General features: G+C 51.5%; 1 protein-coding gene across 5 annotated transcripts in view; it reads left to right on the top strand.

The window, feature by feature from the left end:
- BORCS8 (BLOC-1 related complex subunit 8) overlaps positions 1-15749 on the top strand; it is a 78107-nt gene that overhangs the window by 29601 nt on the left and 32757 nt on the right. The window contains exon 1 of one of the 5 annotated variants that reach the window (XM_030540288.1): positions 14328-14389. The exons of the other annotated variants lie outside the window; for them this stretch is intronic. The gene's annotated coding sequence lies outside the window, so the exon portion shown is untranslated. Of the gene's footprint in view, positions 1-14327; positions 14390-15749 lie in introns of those variants that run through there. 5 annotated transcript variants of the gene reach the window in all.

The following is a 15749-nucleotide window of genomic DNA, read 5'->3' as shown; positions in this document are numbered from 1 at the left end:
ATTAACATAACTCGCAGGTCGAGGCTCAGCACTTCTGTATAGCTAAGTGCCTGTGAGTAAACAGCCCCAGTGGGCACGGGGTGATATCTAGTCCTGGGGAGGAGGAATGGGAAATCTGTCCTGCCTACATTATAGGCAGCCTAATAACAACACAATAGCCTAATCCGCCTTCCGTTGGTAGTCAGTCACCCTGGGCTCCTGAATTTATCAGGAAGATCTCAAAGCACTTTGCAAGCTATGGGCTCCATTCTGCAGTCCACAATCAGGCAAAGCTTCTATGATCTTGAACATGTTTTGGTTGGTTAAGGGCTAAAATGCAGCCATCTCTGGGGAGGAACATGGCAGCTGCCTAATAGCTCGCAGTGACACTTCAGTGTCATTTAGAAACGGAAAGGATTAATACAACATATATGTCAAGCTCCAGAGGGAAATTAGAAACAGATCTGGGTTATTCAAATGGGAACTTGGTCAGGGATGTTCCATGCCTGGGTGGGTGGTTCTGTAGGTAATACTTGGGACAAAGGATATCCAGTTCCTGCAGATATTAACAGCTACTTCAGGAGGAACTGAGGGTTAAGCCACTATTTCCATGTCTGCTTCCCTGCAGGTGTATGTATTGTTCTTCCATGTGTCCAAATGAAGCATTAAGAAAGCCACAGCCCATTATGTTCAGTAGGGGGCAACTGGAAGGAACTGAGGCTATCGAGGTAGCAGGGACTTCTCCAGAGTCAGTGGCTCTATAAATACCATTTTCCTTTGCTCGTTGTATTTTTAGCAGTGGCCCTTGCCTGTACTGTGTATGTTCCTGCATGGCCTTCCTGCCCCACAGCAGCAGCCGCACGGGTGTAGAAGCAGCACCAGACATGGGGAAGGGTGCAGAAGGGAGCAGGCAGAGTGGGTCAATCGATAAAGACTGGGGGGATTGGGTGTTTGGATTCAGGAATTCCACTGTTTTACTGACCCCTTCAAGCCGCCTGGCACTGCAAAAGCCAGGCTAGACATGTGACAAGGAGAGAGGCTGTGGGGAGATTCCCAGGGCTTTTGGCTGGGCCGGTCTCATGAGGTTCCACTGTTTGTGGGCCTGCTCAGAACCTGGAAACACAGAGACAGGAGCAATAGCAGCAATCAAAGGTCTCATGCTTCCTGTGAGTTTCAACGGCAGCTTTGGGGTGCTGGTTATTTGATCTAAACGGATTTGCCTGCCCTGTCGTTCACCAAATCCCCCAGCACTTCAAGCTGCTCTGTTAGAATGCGGAATGAAAGCATAGAGGGATTCTGGAAATGGGTTCCCTCCTCTCTCTTTTCCCATGGTTTGCATGATCTTGTGCTTAATACATTACGATGGTCTATTTGCCTTGCTCAGCAGCGCCGAGACCTTTCCGCCTGCCCTCTGTCCCCACTACATGTGAGGATTTCACTCCAAGGGGGGCATTTTTTGCAGGTCCCCATAGCAACTGAGTAAATACTCTTGTCAGTCCCCCATCCCTTCCTACTCCATGCAGATGAGATGCCTGCAGATTAGACTGCGCCCTAATGCAAGGGAAGGGGACTCTAGACTGCTTTGGTTTGTGTCTGTTTTTCTCAATCTTTTTCTCCCTTCCCACCTAGTCCCCTTTGTACAAGGTGTTAATTGCAAATGAACATGAAGAACACGAGGTGAGCCATGTTCAGCGCTCTGGTGCTGCATTCCTGTTACAGATTAACTGGAAGCTGTTGGTGCAGGTGTAGAAACAGAGGTGGGTTCAGCCATTAGCTGCCCAGTCAAGAGTGCACATGTGAAGAGCAGGGTCACCTATGATACGCCAGTGGCCATAGCCCCAAAGGGTCTCACGTGCTCCCAGCCGGGCAGGTGAAATGGCTGAAAGTTGCGCAGCACCGCACAGAGGCATCTGTGCACACAGCTCTTTGGGAGGACATACAAATCAGGGATGCTGACTGCCCCTATCCCTCCCCTTTAATAGAAATGCCAGTAACCCTTTGCTTGTTTCAGAGTGGTAGCCATGTTAGTCTGTATCAGCAAAAACAACGAGGAGTCCTTGTAGCACCTTAGAGACTAACAAATTTATTTGGGCATAAGCTTTTGTAGGCTAAAACCCACTTCATCAGATGCCTGGAGTGGAAAATACAGGAGCGGGTATAAATACACAGCACCTGAAAAGATGGGAGTTGCCCTTTGGATGCTGCAGCAATGGACACACGCGTTCTCCTAAGCATGAACTGACCTAGATATTTATATAGCCAGAATCACCACAGTATCCAAGCTCTGTCATTTACCTGGCAGTCTGGATCGCCATAAGGAACAGCAACCCTTTGCACAGGGGAAATCATTGAGGCAGCAATTGCGACTCCTGTCCCATGAGATGTGGCTGTGACCAGCTGTTGTGACACAGGGTGTGACAGAGCCTGACTCTTGCTGTGTGGATGCCTGTTGTGTTAGCCCTTGGATGTGTATAATGAAGACTGACTCTCTGTATATTTGTGACTTCTGATTTTCCCCATGCTCTCCTCCTACTTGCTTTTTCTGCTGTGCCCACAGCGATTTCCACCTCGTTCAGCACTGGAATAAATTGCCTAGGGAGGTTGTAGAATCTCCATGGTTGGAGATTTTTAAGAGCAGGTTAGACAAACAGCTGTCAGGGATGGTCTAGATCAGCGTTTCCCAAACTTTTTTGACCATGGAACACTTTTTAGCCTATTACTGAACACTTATAATATTACTTTGTAGTCGTTTGGTTTTCAAGTAAAAAATTGTGTTATTTATGCTCAAATATATTTGATTTTATAAAACAAAGCAACAATACAAATTTAAAATAACTTGAACTAACAATTTCTAACTGGAAAGCGTGTATAAAGTAGTACAAAAATCAAGTGCAAGAGTCTTTCACGGGACACCTATTCACATCGTGCAGAACACCAGTGTTCCGTGGAACACAGTTTGGGAACCGCTGGTCTAGATAATCCTTAGTCCTGCCTTGAGTGCAGGGGACTGGACTAGATAGCCTGTCGAGGTCCATTCCAGTCCTACAATTCTATGACTCTCCAAGAGTCTGGTGCATTTAATTTGGACTTCTTTGCAGTACCACATCCAGTGCTTTGCTGCCTACTCTCGCACCTGTTTGTGGCCACTTTGCACTCGACAGCAGGGGGATTTTCCAATGTGCCCAGGAGGTTTAGGAGTATGGTGACTCTCAGTGGGACTCATGCTTAGGTTCTTTTGAAAATCAGATCCTAGACAGGCATCTCTTCTTGCTGCTGCATGCAGCCTGGGGTATTATTCCTAGTCTATTAAAAATATCAGGAGCAAACAAGGGAAGAGAGCCCTCAAGATACATCACTGAGCAGCAAGGCTAAGAAACGACAAGTCTGGATGTTGGTGTTCACTCAACAAAAGGCCCACTAGAGCTGACAGGGGTTTGCCATCTCATATAAATATCTCTGAGAAGCAGCAGTGCCTTTCCCCTTGGGATAGCCCTCCTGGCTGACGCTCCCAGGGAATCACATTCTTCAGTATGAAAGCATCGCTCCTCCTAGCAAGGCTGACCCTTCAGCGGAGAGGGGGATGTTTTTATTGACCATAGCTCACCAGGAGTTTTGGCTGGTCCCAGAAACAGATCCATGGTCCTGGTTCTGCGGGGTTGTGTCTCATGGGGGGGTGAAGCTCGTCTTCCTGTTGTGTGATCCCTAAAAACACATGCAAACATATTCCAGTGACTCAGACTGAGCAGAATCCACGTGATCTGAGTCATGAACCACTGGAATGCTGAATAAGCAGGAAGGATGGTGGGATGCTTAGCCTGGGTGTTCAGATTCCCTGCTCTGCCCCAGACTTCTTGTGTGATCTTGGGCAAGTCTCATGGTGTCCCAGGTCCCATCTGTACAACGGGGATATCAAAAGCTGTTGGGAGGATCAATACCTTAAAGATTGCAAGGGGCTCACCTACTCTGGTGATGGGGGCCAGAGAAGTACCTGGACATAGAGCGGGGATACCCAAAATGCTGGTTACAGGGAGACATCTGCCCTGGCCAAAGTTCTTTCATTCATAAAAGGATCCTCTGTAAATCCTAGCTCAGGAAATAACTAGCATAAATACTTCCCACTTGACTTCTTCAGCGTGTGTAACAAATATTAGCATTGCTGGGGGATGGGCCGTTTTATAAAATAGGGAAACTGAGGCAGAGACGTTATGAGATGAGTCCAAGGCCACTGACGGAGTCAGTGTGGGGAGCGGGTGTGCTGGAGTGTGGTATGCACCCACTCCTTTCTTTGCACCACTAGGCCGTGTTGGTCTCCGAATCAATCTGCAGAGGACGTGTTGTTCTAAGGCTGGGGGTTCAATCATTGTTATTGTCCTGGCATCATGTTATGCCCACGGGTTGAAGACATGCCAAGGAAGACACTTGCTGCTTAGATACTTGTCACGAACCCTCCACCTTTTAGGCGGCCTGACTCTGGGTCTGTAGGTCTGTAGGCAGCCTAGTTTCCTAGCATCATCCATCATCTGACTTACACAGGGCCTGTCCAAGCTGCCTCCATTTGAAACCTCTCCCCTTGAAGCTGCAGTGATCTGGCTCGTATGCCAGGATGGAACTATGCTGCAGTAACATCTGATGTGTCAGTACCCTGTTCACCTGCTGAAAGAATAGGATTGTATATGAGAGTGTGTGCGGGGGAGGCCTGTTTCTGGTGTAGTCACTTACACAAGAGCAAAACGCTAGTGAATCAGGGTGGCCACATGTTACACTGGTGCAAGTGACTACTCGTGGTATAGGGCAGAATCAGGCCTAGTGCCTTTCAGATTCTATGTACTGCCTGTGCAAGGAGTAGGCGAGTGGCTGCGGCCAAAGGCAGCAACCATTGTGGGCCCAGCGACATCTCACACACAACATTGGATCATGCTTTACTGAGAGGGGGAACATTGGCTGGGACTCTGGGCTTGTCCCTGACTCTTTTCTAAATGTACCACAGAATCACTCTGTCCATGCAGGTAACCCACCAGAGACAGGGAGAGAACTCAGTGTAATGCAGTATAGTGATAAATTCAGGGAGCTAGATCTATTTAGTTTCATAAAGAGAAGGCCAAGGGGTGACTTGATCAAAGTCTGTAAGTACCTGCAGGAGGAACACAATTTGACAATGGGCTCTTCGGTTCTGCAGACAAAGGTCTAACGAGCTCCAGTAGCTGGAAGTTGAAGCTAGTAATTTTCAACAGTGAGGGTAATGAATCATTGGAACAACTTACCAAGAGCTGTGGTGGATTCTCCATCACTGATACTTTTTAAATCTGGTTGGGATGTTTTTCTAAACAATCTGCTCTGGTTCAAACAGGGATTAATCCAGGGAAGGCCCAGGTTCTGCAGGCAGTCAGACAAGCTGGTCACACTGTTCATTTCAGGCGATATAGACATTGATGGCCTCTCAAGGCCACTTCCAGCCCTGTGTGTCTGTGCCTGCACAAAGCCACGGCTTGCATTGTGCCATCAGTTTTTGGGTCTGAGCCTCAGTCTTTGTGAGAGATTTGAACCCGTGATGACCTAGTAGAGAGGCAACAATGCTACTAATGGTATCACTGTGGAATTGGTCTCACCTGGGTGGGTAGTATGGTACCAGCCTGCCTCTTTCCACCTCTGCCCAGCAAAAATAAGGTACATAGGCTGTGCTGGAAGCCAGCCTGCTGGCTTTGGCAGGAAGTCTGTTTTAGCTCCTGTTAATTTCCAGACCACCCAACATTTTTGCCCTGGGGGATTTCAGCTCCTTGGCCTGTGTTATTGTAACGTGGCCCAGGGTCATGGACCGATAAGCCTGTGCCATTTATTTCCCATCCCCTTCACTGCCATCTGCCTCTTGCACCAGGCAGAGGACAGTCAGTGGCAAGATGTGAGCAGAGCCTCTGAGTCTGTCTGGAGAAGCCTGGCAGATTTGGGAATATTTTTTGGAACACAGAGACTCTGGTGCCCCTGGGCTGCGCTGAGATTTACTCCATCACTGTCCCAGTTAACAGCCCATCGTCCAGCAGCCCATGGGAGGGAGGGTTTAACAAAGTGACCAGTAGTCAATCAGATTCACTCCTTTCTGACTTTAGCTGTGCTGCTTCTCTTGCACAGTTCAGACACAGGTCACAGACCCCTCTGGCAAAGAAAGGCGACGACCGAGAGGCTCCGGGTCATTTCGGCACAGAGAGCGCCCCCCAAAGGGAGCGTGTAAATGAGATGTTGTCTGAGTTCTTCTGGGTTTGGCCAAGGCTGAGAACACTGTGTGTAGAACAATCCAGGGGGACGGACCAGCTAGTGTGTAGCTGGGCTACTCCATAGCCGGTCCCGATAGGCGCCTGAAGTAAACAAGTGCAACTCCATCGGAGTCAGTGGAGCTGCACCTGATTGAACGGCAGAGATGAGTTTGTCTTACTAACTATAAGCACCACAGTCTGCTATTGACTCTCCCCTCCTTTCTGGATCAGCCCCTTTTCTACCCCCCTGCCCTCTATGGTGCATGAAAACCTGCTTCCCTATTCTGAGTCCGTGCCTCTTTCGAGGTGGGTTAAGGCCAAACATTTGGTTAGCTCACTTCTCGGGGGACAACGCCCAGCAGTGAGGGGCCCCTACCAGGCATCTTGGCTGTCTTCATCTTGTTGATTTATCTCCGTGATCTGCTGGCTCTCGATCTAGAGACAGGAAAGACCTCAAGAGGGAGCCAAAAGCTTTTGAGCGCAAGCTCCAAGCACCAAAGGCAGGAAGAGCCGAGACTGGGACTTGCAGTGAAATGACCAGCCAGAGCTTTCTGAAAAAGCAGCATGCCCAGGCCACTAGATCCACAAAGCAGAAGGAACTTTCACCAGCCCATCCACAGCCTCAGGGTGAGGGCACAAATGTTGCAGTTGGCAACCAGCCCTGACCCTCAGGACACACCTCTGGGCCACCCCACGTGTCCACATTGCTGGGCCCCCTTTGCTGGCAGGCTAAGGAGAGATCAGACTGCCTATTGTGGGCCATAGGGATTGAACTCCTGAGTCTCAGGCCTACAAGGGCAGGGGTGTCTCAGTGCAGGTCGGAGGCAGTGGGGCTCTCTCCAGGCCAGAGGCTTATTCTGTGCTCCAGGGAGCTCTTAGGAGACCCTAGGATACAAGGTGGCATTCCACACATGCTGACATGTCCTCTGCACTCCCTCCCCTTCCAGGATCAATTAAGATTATGAGCGAGGCTAATTAACACCCTGCTAATTGCACTCTGCAGTCCTCTATAAATCACAAGATTTATAAGCAGACAGCAGCCACAGGCCTAAGAAAGATGCTGCTCTTGTGTACCTGGAACCTCTCCCATGTCAGGATGGAGAGACCTTCCACCTCGCTCTGCTTCCCCTCTCACGCCTTGCTTCTCCCAGGACTGATCCTTCATCCTGGGGCAGCTCACGGAGCCCACAGCGTTCACCCAGTGCCTGTATTCAGGACGTGGCCATTAGTGGCTAGGACCAAAGCCTACCAGGAAAGCTGACTGTCGCTAGACATCCTGAACACGCCAGCATGGCAGGAGGGATGGACCCAGCAATCTAGTATGCTGTCCCCATTGATAGCATCTGAGGGCAGCAGGCAGAGGAGGGCCCACATCCCGGCAGATCCCTGCCAGAGCTCTGAGTGGCAGCCAGACTTCCCTCCGCTCAACACGGTGATACTTGTGCAGCCCCCGGGCTCGTTCAGTCTTTGGCCTCTCTGCCGTGACATCCTGACGTCACACAGGCCACCCAAGACCTTTCAGTTGATTGGCTTTTGGTCACTACCAGCACACCAGCTGGATTTGGACTCGTGACTTAGAGGTGTCCCATCCCCCTAAATCCTGGGCCAGCCAGTCTCCCCAGCACTAACCATTCTAAGGAAGCAACAGACCCTATTTTGGCCTTTGGAAAGGTTGGTTTGGGACGTCCCATAGGAATTTTGCCCTGTTGTTTATCCACCCAAGTTTATTTGCTACCTGTGGAAATTAGATGAGTCTCAAAGCCATTGTGGTAATGTGCCCGTGTCCTTTAGAGTTTTACTTTCAGGGCTGGGAACTTCGGGTTCATGGGTGGGGGCGTTCATTATGCACAGTTTCCCTGGAGGCAGGAGCCATGTCAGCCCAGTGTGACCCTGCATGGGGCCGGGGAGAGAGTTTATTTCCTGACAAGCCCTTTCTAATCCAGCATCCCACCTGGTAGCTAGGCAGCTCCTATCACGTAACTAGAGCCTAGAAGTTGCATCAGTTCCATTTAGCTGCTGTAAACAGTGGTGTTCTCCAGGGTCCCAAGTGTTCCCCCAAGGCTTCTGAATCCAGCTGCCAGGACAGTTCCTTACCGCTGTCTGGAGCAGAGCTGGAGCCATGCTGAACGCCCCGAGCAGGGGAATGGGAAGTACCTTTCTGGTCAAACCATTCAGCGTCCAGTAGCACGCAGTGTAGCTGGTGAGGCCAGTGCAGACACACATTCCCTTCCCGGGGGGGGGGGGGTAAGCAGGGTCTGCCGGACGATGGCCAGCAAGCCCAGTTGGCCTGGGACAAACCTATTCTCGCTTCTGCCTCATGGGATTGCACCTCCCCCAGACTGCAGGTCTGAAAACGCCCGAGGACTCAAAGTGAAACTCCGCCAAAAGCCCCAGTTCCTTCCCCCCAGCCAGCCCCACCCTGAACTTCACCATCCTCAGCCCAAATTTCAGAGTTGTAACCACATGTGAACCAAGAGTGAGCGCTTTTATTACAGTCACACCCAGAGGCGCAACAGCCATCAGAACGCCACTGGGTAGGTGCTGCACAGACACAAAAGACAACCCAGTCCTGTCCCAAAGAGCTCACAGTCTACGTAGACAAGGGGTAAGAGGGGAAACTGAGGCAGAGAGAAGGGAAGTGACTTACCCAAGGTCACCCAGCAGGTCAGTGGCAGATCTGGGATTAGAACCCAAGTCTCCTACATCCTTGTCCAGGAATGAAGGTCCATTTCAGTTGCTCTCGGGCATCACCTGGGTGACTTCTCGGGTCTTGTAAGAAGCCTTGTCTGGAGCAGAAGCCAAGAATTGGGTCTAGCTTTGCTTCCACGCAGATGAGGTATTATTCCATTCACCAGCAACATACTGCCCTGGGAATTCCAAACTTCTCTTGACTCTCAAATCCACTGTGAAGTTCCCCCTTGCCCAGCCCTGGCTGCCTTTGGGGCCTGTCGGCAGTGAGGATCTTTGCACTGCTGTCACTGTGCTGATGCAAACCCCCAGCACTTGATTGCTTTCAGCCTGGGAGCAAGTCTTGGGTCATCCTGGTGCAGCACATCTGCCCTGGGGGGTGTAGCTACCCCAGAGCAAATATCCACAGTACTGATAGACCCTTGGACTTGCTGTTTGGTGCAGACTTTTTGTTCCACATGTGCTTAACAGTCACATGCCGATTGCCATCCAGCTAGTGGCCAGAAGCCAGAGAGGTGGAAACCCCTTGGCCCCAGTCTGGACCTTCAGGGCTGAAATGAACAAGGGCTTATTGGGGAAGTGATTGCACCAGAAAAGCCAAAGGGGAAATGATTCCAGGGCCCAAGCCTGTCTGGTCAGGAGCTGTGCTGTGAGGTCACTCTGTGTGCATTGAAAATGGTGCCTTGGGGCTCTCACATCCCCATGTGTCACAGAGACTGGCAGAGTAAATTTTGCTGGTGATAAAGTTTCTTGCTGTGACTCTTCTCCCATGAATCTAGACTGGCGCCAGGGTGGAATTTTGCCATTTCTGTGCATTTGTGGTGGAGGAATGTTTTGCTTTCCAGAACTGACAATTTTTTTGCCTCGCTCCAGTCTAAGCACCGGTCCTCGGGCGGAGGGTGAGAGATTCGCAGCTTATGGTGGGCATGATCTTGGTGAGGTTTCACACAGATTTTATCTGCTTTTAACCTAATTAAAAGCAGCATCAGAAAGATGCTGCCTGGGAAAAGCAATCATGGACTGTAGCATCCATCCCATTTGGGGCAGGATTCGTCTGCCCTACTTTGTTCCCTCCAAAAATCTTGCCCCATGGTGACCCCTCCAAACCTACCCTAGGGCAAGATCACTAGCAGAACTCAGAGAGGAGTTTGAGTCATGGACCTTTCATGGAGATTGCTTTTGTTTGATGTCCCATCACGAGAGATGCTCAGGGCTCATTCTTGATCAGCTCCAGATTAGGTCCTAGCAGGAGTCCAACAGGCCTGCAACAGCTTCCCCTCTCGTAACATGAAGATAATGAGACTGACCTTCCTTCATGATGCGTTGTGGGGATCCAGGGATGAAAAACACTGGCTAAGAGCTAAAAATAAATGGGACGCACCTTGTGCTCAGCTTCTGTTTATAAAGGGTTAATAAAGGATTAGTAGATGTTTCGATAAATGGCTGATCAATTACCACAGGTCACTAGGTTACTTACAACCACAGTTATAACCATCTATAGCACCTTCTACTCATGTCTAACATGCTTTGAGCCCCTAGACGTGTGACCTATTAGGATTCGTTGTCATTAGAAAGGCTCAGTCAGTCCGCTAGTAATGCTGTGTAAAGTGTAAGGGTCAGAGACGAATGGTGCAATAATACAAATAATTAATAATCATGAAACAGTTGTGCTAGGCCCTAGTAAATCTGGCCAGTCCAGGCTTGTTTCTTACACTGGGCCTGATTTTCCCATAGCCCAGCACCATTTCCAGTCGTTTACCCCAGTGCAGTCTGAGTGTAAAACACAGCTATTCTGATCTAACAACACTTTGCACTATTGTAAGTGTCTGCACAAGCTGAGGGCAAAAGAGAATCTGGCCCTTTAGATGTGGTGCTTTACCTAGCTGAGTTTGAAATGTCTCGGGCCCCAGAGACAGGTGCTCTGATAATACCTTGTAACATTCCAGCCCCTAACACCCTGGGATGTGTTTAGAAGAAGGAAGATTTCAGCAGTTTCAGCCTCAGCTATTCCACTGTGACTTTGCCCTGGATTATTTAGATCTCACTATTGTGAGGCCTTGATTGCAGTTTAGAGCAATAAGCCACTAAAAATTGTTTGTGGCAATAATTAGCTCAGGCTTTGCCTTCGCTCTGGGCATATCCCTGGGAAGCCGGCTGGATCTTCCTTCACTGGAGAGCAGCAGCTTCCCGTTTGTTCGCTCAGCCCATCTCTGGCACCCTCGCACAATGTAGTTTTTAAAAAACCCTGTCCGTGTTGCATTACTTTCTGGGCCAGGGTGTGTCTGGGCCTGGGCCTGAAACCAAAGCGGAAGGGTCTGGGTGGGAAATGGCTGTGGCTGAAGGGAATAAGGAAGTGTCGGTGTTTGTGTCTGCGTGTGTATTATTTACATGTTTTATGGTAGCACCTAGGACCCGCAGTTATGCTCCAGGACTCCAGTGTGCTAGGCATTGTGCAAACATAGACCTGAAAGAGAGTCTGTGCCCCAAAGAGCTTCCAGTTTCAGTAGGCCTGTGTGCTTGTGTCTGTCTGGGATTTAGTTCAAAGAATCGTATGGCCCTTAGCGCTGTGAAAGGGGTCAGACTGACAGCTCTGGAGCACAGAGCCCCGTCTGCGCCACCATGGCACAGCACAGACGGTGTCAGGGCAAACTGCCCTCCTCTTCCACAACCTCCCATCCCCGCACTGCCTCAGCTTGTGAGTCCTTTAGGAAGGAACGGGGACTTCAGGCCCGAGGGCAGCTCAGGCCTGGATATCAGCTCAGACTGCTACCAAGGAGACAATTATACTAGAGTTCCTGTTGTGAGGTTGGTCCTTGTCCTGAGCTGAGACCCCACCAACTCATTGCAGAGTGTCTGACAGAATTTGAATGCGTGGCCGAGAGGTGAAAGGCTCCACTTCCCATTCCTGAATTGGAGGCTCTGTCGTGGCACACACAAAGACCACATTGTTTGGGGGAAGGGCAGGGCCCTGTCATCCCTTTGCTTGGTGGTTCACCCCATGTCACACAGCGAAGAGTGCCAGGGTAGAAGGGAGGAGACTGGCTGCCAGGTGTTTTGGAGTGGACCCTGCTGGGAGGGGAAGGGAAGTCAGAAAGGAGGGGAAATCCCAGGTGCTGATAAGCTTTTCTGATTGTTTCAAGCATTTTCTGGGAGAAGGGAGGTCATTTAAAATGTAACAAAGTAAAAGAACAATAAGGCCCCAGGGGGTTATGTCACACTCCCCAGGGTGTTTGCAAACCTGGATTACACCTCAGAGCCCTCCCTTGCTGTGTAGGGAAGCTGCATTACACCCGCTGAAGAGATGGAGAAACTAAGGCAGAGAGAGAGACTTGCTAGGTCTTGACTTCTATTTGATTCCAGAGCTGACAATAGAACCCAGGTGTCCTGAGTTCCAACCTCTCTGCTCTAACTACCAGACTACACTCTCTCCCACTCAGAGGAAAGCACCCAGAGTCCTGAGTCCCAGTCCTCTGCTCTAACCAATAAAACCAGTGTCCCACCCTTTTCCAGTTCCACGAGCTGCCCAGTAAACCTAATCAAGTGAAGCGCAAGGGCCAGATTCTGCATGGACTTGCAACTTGTGATGCCAAAGACATTTCACAGGGGGTCAGTCAGCCTTAGGTTTGACCCCCCATGTGTAAAGCTGTGGACTCTGGCAGAGTTCAGATTCCTGGCCAGCTGCTTGACAGTGGCTCTGTGGCATTTGTGATGTATGTAAGAGGGGCTTCCAGCTGCAAGGATGATGCATTGATTCACTGAGACGTCGGGTAAAAGTGCTGAGATAATCGCAGCAAGAGTCCATTGTCCCTGGCCCAGGTTTTCAGTGTTCTCTCTGTTTTGGGGCCTGAGATGCATGGATCCAAGGCTCGTTTTAATAACGCCTTCCTGGAAACAGACACACTTTAGCAGCCTGGGCACTTTGTAGCAGACATGCCAAACCTGCGAAAAAACTGCAGAAGTTGGGCTTGTTTTTGGCTCAACGACTTGTGAGTTGTTTGTTGGCTAGTTTTTGACTTGGAGCTTGTTTGGCTTATAGCTTGTTGCTTGGTGCTTCTTTTTTTTTGATCTGCTCCCGGTAAGCAGAGTCAAGGGGTGGGCAAACAGGGGTAAGCGGGGGAGAGAGTCAGAGGTGCAGCGGGCCCACGACAATCCCAGACTGCAGGCCACGGGAATCTAGTCACATAGAGTGTTGGGGTTCTTAGGGACTGGCTTCTTTTGGCCATTTTGAAATGGGATTAGCTCAATTTTTGGCTTACTGTGAAAGTCGGGGTGCTTATTCACCACATAAAAATTGGCAACTGTGCTTTGTAGCCAGTAGTTCCCCTGCTCATCCTTCAAACTTCCTCTTATGCTCCCTCACATGATGTCAGCACGGCACGTCTGCCCCCACTCAGGTTTCCTCCTACCCCTGATCATTGTTGTTATCAATCATGTTTATTATGGTGGTACTGAAGAATGAAGCCCCATTGGGCTAGGTGCTGTACAACCATGGCATCGCAGCTGATCCCTGCCCCAGAGAGCTTGTATCTAAATAACCAAGACAGCCACAGGGCAGGAGTGGAAACAGAGGGACAGAGAGAGAGGGATTCACCCAAGGTCAGAGGGGGAATAGAGCCGCATTCTCCTAGCTCCCAGGCTGGGGGAAGGAATATACACACAAGCAGAGGGAACAACTGGCATGTTTGTTCAACACTATTTTTTTGGCCAGGGAGAGGGGAGGTTGTTACTTGGGGGGTGGGGGGTGTAAGTTAAATGGAAGGGAAGGGGAAGGAGTGGGATGGGGCAGGTGTGGAGTGAAGCTCAAGTGACTAGGCTTGCGTGGGAGGGGAAGGGTTGGAGCAAACAGCCAGTGAGCTGCAAGGGAAAGTCCAGTGTGACTTGCTGTGGGAAGTTCTCTGAAATGACCAGAGCAGAGATCCCTGCTTTGGCTGGAGCCCAGATCCAGGACCCCCCCCAGAGCCAGAAACACCCCTCGGGATCCAGGCCCCAAAGTCCAGAGCCTCCAGCCCCCTGGATCCAGCCCTCCCCCTGCACACAACCCGCCCCAGCCGCAGGAGTAACTCATGTGCGGCTCCAGCTGCCTTGCCACAGCCCCGCCACGCTGAGGGGCGGAGCTATGAGAGACCCGTTTCCAGCCAGCCGTCAATTGAAACACGACCCGGCAATTCTATGCAAATAGATGCCGGATCGTCTCCAATCAGCGCGGCGGGAGGGGCGTGGCTATGCAAAGGACCGTCCCTGCAGCCCGGGAGCCAGAGCCAGCTGCGAGCCGGGCAGCTGGAGCCGCCGTGACTTTTCAAGCCACTTTTGCAGTTCGGCTCTCACCGAGCCAGTGACAGCGCCAGGCCGAGCCGAGCCGAGCCGGGCCGGGCAGGGCAGGGCAGGGGGCAGCGCTTCGCCTCCTCGCCACCCAGCCGGGGCCGCCGCCCTGCCGGAGCGGAGCAGCCGGGAAGTTTCTGGGCAAAGCCACTGACCAGGTGTGTGGGTGAATGGGGGCATCTTGGGCAGGGTGCCCGGGGAGGGGCGCCTGGAGGCGGGGAGCTGATAGCCAGAGACACGGGGCAGCGGCGTGTCCCCGCCTACCACATCCAGTCCCGCGGAAGTTAGGTCGGGTGTACCTGCCTCCGCCGGGGTCAGCTGCAGACCACCTGCCCCCCCGGGAGCCCTTCACCTCCTCCCCCTGTCTGCAGGACGCAGCATCTTCCCGGGTCTTTTCTGCCCCTCCCCGGGGTGCGCGGCTCCCTCTGGGGCCGGGCTGGGGAGGGTCCGATCCTGGCATCCCAGGAGGCGCACGCACAGGTTCGGATACCTAGCCAGGCGCTGCGCCAGGGGGGCATTCACACCCTGTGTGCTTTTGCCACGCAGATGGGGGAGGGTGGGGTTGATGCTGATTCTCCTTTGCAGAGCTCGCTTCCCTGTGCCCAGGAGGTCTGTGATGTGATTTGTGCCTCAAGGTTCAGCGTGATGGGAGGGCAGAGGGACTGGTCGGGGCTGGGGCGTTGCTAAGAGCCAATCTATGTTCCCTTTGAGGAAACTGCCAAAATGCGATGGCACAGAAAGTCTGAGAGCTTGGTGGCCAGGCACTGTCGCTGAAACTATCCGAGGGACAGTGATGGCACAGGGCAGCCTGCCCGCTCCAGCATCACCGAGATACCCCAAAGGGCCGAGGGGAGCCTTTGAAAATACCATGTCTCATCTCATCTCCTGCGGCTGCCCTGCGCGTTAATCACACATTTCCCAGCTATGGCTGGGCTTTGGAGTCCTACACCAACATTCCCAATAGTGACCCGGATTTTCCGTGCCTCCCTTTTGGGGGGGCCCTGTAATGAGACACCTAAGCCAAGATTTTCACTAAGTGGGGCCCATGGTTAGCCTCCTACGTCGTAAGCAGGCACCAAAGGGAGCAGCCGGATCATCAGAAGTGCTGAACACCGAGTCTTGCCAGTGGGACTGACTGGGAGCTGCTGGGTGTCGCTGGAAATCAGGCTGTTTAGGTAGGCAGCTCTCGTCGACTTTGGCTGGAGTTTGGATGCTCCGCGGTTCTGGAAATCCAGGACAAGGGTCTCTAGTTGCGCATCCAAAGCTAGTGCTACGAAAGAGGCTGCAGTATTTAAGCTATGTGAAGGCTAGACTGAGCAGGAAGTGGTCCAATAGAAAAGGGCCTGGCTGGGTACTCCTGAGACCCTGGTTCTGCCACTGACCTGCTGTGTGACCTTAGTCAAGTCACTTCCCCTCTCTATTCCTCCTCCTGGCCTCTGCCCATCATGTCTATTTAGACTGTAAACTCTTTGGGGCAGGGGCTTTCTCTGACTTAGGTTGAAATCCTGGCTATTAAAA

This window comes from Gopherus evgoodei, chromosome 22 (genome assembly GCF_007399415.2).
Source record: "Gopherus evgoodei ecotype Sinaloan lineage chromosome 22, rGopEvg1_v1.p, whole genome shotgun sequence".
NCBI lineage: Eukaryota > Metazoa > Chordata > Testudines > Testudinidae > Gopherus > Gopherus evgoodei.
Note: the sequence above shows the minus strand (reverse complement) of the source record. Positions and strands in the feature narration are given on the sequence as shown.